Consider the following 8,421-nt stretch of genomic DNA (forward strand, 5'->3'; position numbering starts at 1 on the left):
TTGTATATATTTTTATATATTTTTATTATTTGTATACCTTTCTCACAAAAGGTAAAATAATTTGCGGACTTTCTGACCTCTCATTGCAGAAGCAAAGTATACAACATGTGTTTACATTTGTCAGTGTAAATATTGAGTGAAGTATCTAATTGGCTCAAACATAAAAATCTGAATAAGTGTAGTCAAAACATCGCAATTAATCACAAACTGATGATTACAAGGGTGGAAATTGTCCCTATTACCTTGGCATTGGTTGCAGAGCAGTGTGTAACACGCCTAAATTAATTATTATAAGATTTCCTTGAGGAAACCATTCATTGTTGAAGAGTTATTACTGACATTGACAAGTGAACCATACAATACTAATAAAAGTATCACTATTTCAAAAGTATATTACTGAAAAGCATCAGCCAAGCATCGTATCAAAGTAAACCTAAAATGAGCTCAGCATTCATTACATCACGATACAGTAACAATGGGGAAGAAATAATGATTAGTGGTAAAATGCTTTGTGAGACCCAAACAAGAAAAGCTTCACAACAAAGCATGGTGTGTGATTATCGGGTTTTTGTTTGTGAAATACAATACAGGACGTTTCAAAGCTTTGAGCGTAGAAACAAACGCACAAGCTTACGGCACAAGCTTACGGCACTGGTCATTTTGTACACACCACTCCCTAACAAGCGCACCACCACCCAAATCAGTATTTGGCATAACTTGGCAGCAGGACAAGACACATTTATTCAGAAAACTCCTATGCCTTTCATATCGCCAGAGGTCATCAAATATTTCTGTGCTATACTCTACCATTGATCACTATGAAAGTGCCAGTTTATATGCAGCTACAGCTGAAGTCGGAAGTTTACATACACCTTAGCCAAATATATTTAAACTGAGTTTTCCACAATTCCTGGCATTTAATCCTAGTAAAAATTCCCTGTCTTGGGTCAGTTAAGATCCCCACTTTATTTTAAGAATGTGAAATGTCAGAATAATAGTAGAGAGAATGATTTATTTCAGCTTTTATTTCTTTTATGACATTCCCAGTGGGTCAGAAGTTTACATACAGTCAAAGAGTATTTGGTAGCATTGTCTTTAAATTGTTTAACTTTGGTCAAACGTTTCGGGTAGCCTTCCTCAAGCTTCCCACAATAAGTTGGAGGAATTTTGGCCCATTCCTCCTGACAGAGCTGGTGTAACTGAGTCAGGTTTGTAGGCCTCCTTGCTTGGACACGCTTTTTCAATTCTGCCCACACATTTTCTGTAGAATTGTGGTCAGGGCTTGTGATGGCCACTCCAATAGCTTGACTTTGTTGTCCTTAAGCCATTTTGCCACAACTTTGGAGGTATGCTTGGAGTCATTGTCCATTTGGAAGACCCATTTGCGACCAAGCTTTAACCTCCTGAAAGATGTCTTGAGATGTTGCTTCAATATATCCACATAAATTTCCTGCCTCATGATGCCATCTATTTTGTGAAGTGCACCAGTCTCTCCTGCAGCAAAGCACCCCCACAACATGATGCTGCCAACCCCGTGCTTCACGGTTGGGATGTTGTTCTTTGGCTTGCAAGCCTCCCTCTTGCAAGCCTCCAAACATAACGATGGTCATTATGGCCAAACAGTTCTATTTTTGTTTCATCAGACCAGAGGACATTTCTCCAAAAAGTACGATCTTTGTCCCCATGTGCAGTTGCAAACCATAGTCTGGCTTTTTCATGGCGGTTTTGGAGCAGTGGCTTCTTCCTTGCTGAGCGGCCTTTCAGGTTATGTCGATATAGGACTTGTTTTACTGTGGATATAGATACTTTTGTACCTGTTTCCTCCAGCATCTTCACAAGGTCCTTTGCTGTTGTTCTGGGATTGATTTGCACTTTTCGCACCAAAGTACGTTCATCTCTAGGAGACAGAACGCGTCTCCTTCCTGAGCGGTATGACGGCTGAGTGGTCCCATGGTGTTTATACTTTCGTACTATTGTTTGTACAGATGAACGTGGTACCTTCAGGCATTTGGAAATTGCTTCCAAGGATGAACCAGACTTGTGGAGGTCTACAATTTTTTTCTGAGGTCTTGGTTGATTAATTTTGATTTTCCCATGATGTCAAGCGAAGAGGCACTGAGTTTGAAGGTAGGCCTTGAAATACATCCACAGGTACACCTCCACTTGACTCGAATGATGTCAATTAGCCTATCAGAAGCTTCTAAAGCCATTACATCATTTTCTGGAATTGTCCAAGCTGTTTAAAGGAACAGTCAACTCAGTGTACTTCTGACCCACTGGAATTGTGATACAGTGAATTATAAGTGAAATAATCTGTCTTTAAACAATTGTTGGAAAAATGACTTGTGTCAAGCACAAAGTAGATGTCCTAACTGACTTGCCAAAACTATAGTTTGTTAACAGGAAATTTGTGGAGTGGTTGAAAAACAATTTTTAATGACTCCAACAAGTATATGTAAACTTCTGACTTCAACTATATATGGTTGTAGTAGGCTAGATGATAATGGTTTTAGGGAGGTTATGGGGATCTGACTGATTTGGGTCAGTGGAGTGATATATTTCAACAATAACTTTCTTTCTGTAATGACTTGGGGTCTTAACTATGCCATGTGCCCAGCATTACAGGATTTAAGTGTGGATTAAAATGTGCAAGTGATGCATAGCAACTGCTAGTAACTAGAGCAACACTTTACAGTTAAGTAATAAGACTGAGGGTTGGAGCAGGTGAAATCATTTCATTGATCATAGACTGGCTGAGGCGTTTGTGCTACTAAGCTGTTTCAAATAATGATATTTTGATGAGAATTAAGGTCAGTGGAACTATTACCTTGTGTTTGACCTAATTAGTTTAATAACGATGTGTGAAATTAAGAATTAAATTAGGTAAAACATTAACTTTTTCACAGGTCTGAATCCAAGAGTGAATGTTACACAACTCCATTCTCTCTTACAGCCTCTTATAGACCAATGCTTGGTTTGTCATTATCGCATTTAGAAAGTTGTGAAGGGCAGCTATTTCATCTGAAAAACAATGATTTCAAAGGATAAGGACATTATTAATCATTGAATTCTGGTTCATAATACTTGTTCCATTCAATTCAAAGCATCCAAGAACCTTAAACAACTGGCACAGAGGGAGGGATTGGTTATAGGGTGGGATGCAGGTTAATCTTGGAAGATTAAACATATTCATGAAAACCCCCAGTATTCTGTATTAATAGTATTTAGTCTGTATACATCTAACAGTTTGTGGATGATAAGGATATTTGATTTATTTTTCTGGGTGTGTACCAAATTTAAATTAACACATTGTCCTCTCTAACAGACGACAGGAGCTAGAAAATGGTGTTTGGTATCCAGAAGCTCATCCAGGACCACCTGGTGGAGCGAAGAATCCGAAGAACTCGGCTGGTGACCAAAGATGGCCGCTGCAACATTGAATTTGGCAACGTCAAATACGGCAACCACTTTGCTTTCCTCGTGGACTTCTGGACGACCTTTGTGGAGTTCCGCTGGCGCTTTGTACTCTTCTTCTTCATCACCTCCTTCACCCTGAGCTGGTTCATCTTCAGCCTGCTGTGGTTCTGGATTGCCCGGAACAACGGGGATCTGAAGTGGCAGAACCCCTCAAACGATCACACCCCCTGTGTGTGGAACGTTTTCGGTCTCACCACAGCCTTCCTCTTCTCCCTGGAGACCCAGACCACCATCGGGTATGGTGTACGCGCCATTACCCCTCACTGTCCTGTTGCTGTAGCCCTCATCATTATCCAGACTCTCATAGGGGCCCTCATACACTGCTTCATATGTGGTGTCATCGTGTCCAAGATATCCCTCCCTAAGAAAAGGGCCAAGACCATCACATTCAGTGAGATGGCTGTCATCTGTCCTAAGAAGGACTTCCTTTGCCTCATGATAAGAGTGGCCAACTTGCGCAAGACCCTGATGATCGGGAGCCAAATCTACGGCAAGCTGTTGAGGACAACCGTCAAACCCGATGGGGAGACAATCATCATGGACCAGGTGAACATTGAGTTCCTGATGGACGCTGGGAAGGACAACCTCTTCTTTGTGTGCCCTCTCACACTCTACCATGTGATTGACAAGGCTAGCCCTTTCTTTGACATGGCAGAGGACACCTTCCATAAACAGGAGTTTGAGCTGGTGGTTTTTCTGGACGGCACAGCCGAGACCACCAGCTCAGCCTGCCAGGTCAGGACTTCCTTCATCCCTCAGGAGATCATGTGGGGTTACAACTTCCTGCCTATCATCTCCCGCAGTAAAGAGGGCAAGTACAGAGTGGACTTCTCCAACTTCTCCAAGGTGGTGGCGGTGACCACTGCACACTGTGCCTACTGCTTCCACAACATAGTAGGACACCACATCCCCTCCATTAATGGAATCGACAACGGTGGATTTGGAGTGTTTGGTATCCTAGAATAACTTAATATAACCAAGTTGTGAACTTTTGGAGGAAAAATGTATAATATGTACAGTTGAAGTGGGAGGTTTACATACACTTAGGTTGGAGTCATTTAAAATAGTTTTTCAACCACCAAATTTCTTGTTAACAAACTATAGTTTTGGCAAGTCGGTTAGGACATCTACTTTGTGCATGAGACAAGTAATTTTTCCAACAATTAATTACAGACAGATTATTTCACTTATAATTCACTGTATCACAATTCCAGTGGGTCAGAAGTACACATACACTAAGTTGACTGTGGATTTAAACAGCTCGGAAAATTCCAGAAAATTATGTAATGGCTTTAGAAGCTTCTGATAGGCTAATTGACATCATTCGAGTCAAGTGGAGGTGTACCTGTGGATGTATTTCAAGGCCTACCTTCAAACTCAGTGCCTCTTCGCTTGACATCATGGGGAAATCAAAATTAATCAACCAAGACCTCAGAAAAAAATTGTAGACCTCCACAAGTCTGGTTCATCCTTGGGAGCAATTTCCAAACGCCTGAATGTACCACGTTCATCTGTACAAACAATAGTACGCAAGTATGAACACCATGGGACCACTCAGCTGTCATACTGCTCAGGAAGGAGACATGTTGTGTCTCCTAGAGATGAACGTACTTGGTGCCGAAAAGTGCAAATCAAACCCAGAACAACAGCAAAGGACCTTGTGAAGATGCTGGAGGAAACAGGTACAAAAGTATCTATATCCACAGTAAAACGAGTCCTGTATCGACATAACCTGAATGGCCGCTCAGGCAGGAAGAAGCCACTGCTCCAAAACCGTCATGAAAAAGCCAGACTACGGTTTGCAACTGCACATGGGGAAAAAAATCATACTTTTTGGAGAAATGTCCTCTGGTCTGATGAAACAAAAATAGAACTGTTTGGCCATAATGACCATCGTTATGTTTGGAGGCTTGCAAGGGGAGGCTTGCAAGCCAAAGAACAACATCCCAACCGTGAAGCATGGGGGTGGCAGCATCATGTTGTGGGGGTGCTTTGCTGCGGGATTGACAGGTGCACTTCACAAAATGGATGGCATCACGAGGGACGAAAATTATGTGGATATATTGAAGCAACATCTCAAGACATCAGTCAGGAAGTTAAAGCTTGGTCGCAAATGGGTCTTCCAAATGGACAATGACCCCAAGCATACAAAAGTTAAGTTGTTAGAGTGGCCATCACAAGCCCTGACCACAATCCTATTGAAAATGTGTGGGCAGAACTGAAAAAGCGTGTGCGAGCAAGGAGGTCTACAAACCTGACTCAGTTACAGTTACAGCTCTGTCAGGAGGAATGGGCCAAAATTCACCCAACTTATTGTGGGAAGCTTGAGGAAGGCTACCCGAAACGTTTGACCAAAGTTAAACAATTTAAAGACAATGCTACCAAATACTAATTGAGTGTACAGTATGTAAACTTCTGACCCACTGGGAATGTGATGAAAGAAATAAAAGCTGAAATAAATCATTCTCTCTTCTATTATTCTGACATTTCACATTCTTAAAATAAAGTGGTGATCCTAACTGACCTAAGACAGGGAATGTTTACTATGATTAAATGTCAGGAATTGTGAAAATCTGAGTTTAAATGTATTTGACTAAGGTGTATGTAAACTTCCGACTTCAACTGTATATATACAGTGGGGAGAACAAGTATGTCATGCAATAAAATGCAAATGAATTATTAAAAAAATTATACAATGTGATTTTCTGGATTTTTGTTTTAGATTCCGTCTCTCACTGTTGAATTGTACCTATGATAAAAATTACAGACCTCTACATGCTTTGTAAGTAGGAAAACCTGCAAAATCGGCAGTGTATCAAATACTTGTTCTCCCCACTGTACAAACAGTAGGGTACGATATTAAAGATACCGTTGATAAAGATGAGCAATATTGAATGTATAAAATAACAAAAAAAACTGTGCTATATTGTATCCAACTTTTTGGGGGGGAAAAAACCCTATGCCAGCATATCATGCTCAAGGAAAGCACCTCGGGATAACAAGGGCAGTAACTAGAGGGGATTCCATTGTCTCTTTTCAACACAGTAAAATCGGTCAATCAGCCTTCTCTGTAATAGCTACAGTATACGGGAATGCAATGCCCATGGACATGAGAAGCGACAATGATTATTGTATTTTTAAAATTTAATTTAAAACATGGCTCAAATCTATCCAAACCTGTACACATGAGTTATCTGTGTTTCCTCGTACGTAAGACGACAATTGATGATAGTGTTGTTGTTGTTGTTAGAATTATATATTATTGGATGTATTGTATTTGTATTTTGTATTACTTTAGTGAGTATTTGTACAGTGGCTGTGTAAAGACTCTTACATGTCCAGGGACTACGAGTGCAAATGAGCTTTTGACTAAACCCGGCACATTTACATGGATGTTTCATTATTGTAATATTGATGTTGATTAATGTGCATTGTCCTCTATAAATAAATAAATAAATAAAAATAAATACATTTCCGCAACTGCTCAGAGAAAGAGATTCAGTTTAACAAACAATATATTTTCTCAATAAGTTACCAATAAGATTTTTATTTGGTCCCAATTCCTAGCATGCAATGACGACATGAAGCTTGTGACTCTACAGACTTGTTGGATGCATTTGCAGATTGTTTTGGTGTGTAAGCGAATATTTTGAGCCCAATCAAAACTAATAGTAAATAGTGTCTTGTGTCATTTTGGAGTGACGTTAATTGTAAATAACAATAGATTATGTTTCCAAACACTTCTACTGTACATTAATGTGGACGCTACCATCATTATGGATAATCCTGAATGAATCGTGAACAATGATGAGTGAGAACTTTACAGAGGATCAAAGATCATACCCCCAAGACATGCTAACCTCTCACCATTACCATCTTTGACCCTCTGACCCTCTCCTTCGTTGGAGAGACTTAAAAAGCTGCAATATAATATGCCCTGCAGAGACATGGCTGGATGACTCTGTACATAGAACTCCATGCACTCCATGGTTTCTCCATGCAGTGGCACAATCGGACAAAGGTGGCCTAGAGTAAGTCCAAAGGAGGTGGGGTGAGTCTCTTCATGAACGCTGCTTCCAGTGTGAAGGAAATCTCATGCTTTTGCTCACCTGATATAGAATACCTCATAGTAAGCTACAGACACCTTTATCTACCAAGAGAGTTCTCATCCGTAATCATCACGGCTGTATGCATCCCTTCACAAGCCAACACCCCTCTGACATTTCAGCCGGAGCTTGTGACTTTCTCTTCCTCCTTCGGGTTCCTACGAGAGTGATAGCAAAAAGACTTGAAAAGCAAAAGGAAACACAAAATATGACAGGTAGTAATGCATTAAGCTATGCAGATTCATATATAGCAAAAACTGAAGTTTGATAACATGACGATTCCCACCTTCCTTAACCTTCGGGACACTGTTCTGCTGGGGTACACAAAAATGAATGCCCTAAAAACTTCCTCCTGCTTTCCCCCAGACTTCCCTGTCAGGTAGAAGGTGGCCTAAGTCAATTAGATTCAGAGACAGGCTGCTGCCGGCCACAAATACATTTGCACATAAATCATTCCATCTAACCCAATAATTACTACTGCTTGGCCACTTATATAGTTATAAACATACTAAAATAGTGCTCAAGTCCATTTCCCTAATTTGGAACAATGATCACTCACATTTCACACAACCTAGAAACCTTATTGACTTTCACAGGGAAGAGAGAGAACACATGTTATAACAGTTTCACACCAACCTTGTTAAGAATGAGATTGGGGCAAGGACCACAAAGCCTCTACCATCATCATCCCAATTATGGATAGCCCATGCTACATTCTAGTCGATTTTCTGATAACCTCCCTAGACTCAATGGATTTCCACAAATACTTAATTAGTTTCAAAAACCACCTGCAGGATAAGCAGTGCACCCTCCCTTCACTTTGTGCTCTCCTCACAGT

General features: G+C 40.5%; 1 pseudogene; it reads left to right on the forward strand.

Annotated features, from left to right (window-relative positions):
* Positions 1 to 3,342: 3,342 nt before the first annotated feature.
* LOC109909308 (ATP-sensitive inward rectifier potassium channel 1-like) lies at positions 3,343 to 4,464 on the forward strand (annotated as a pseudogene).
* The last annotated feature ends 3,957 nt before the right edge of the window (positions 4,465 to 8,421 follow it).

Source organism: Oncorhynchus kisutch, linkage group LG18 (genome assembly GCF_002021735.2).
Source record: "Oncorhynchus kisutch isolate 150728-3 linkage group LG18, Okis_V2, whole genome shotgun sequence".
NCBI lineage: Eukaryota > Metazoa > Chordata > Actinopteri > Salmoniformes > Salmonidae > Oncorhynchus > Oncorhynchus kisutch.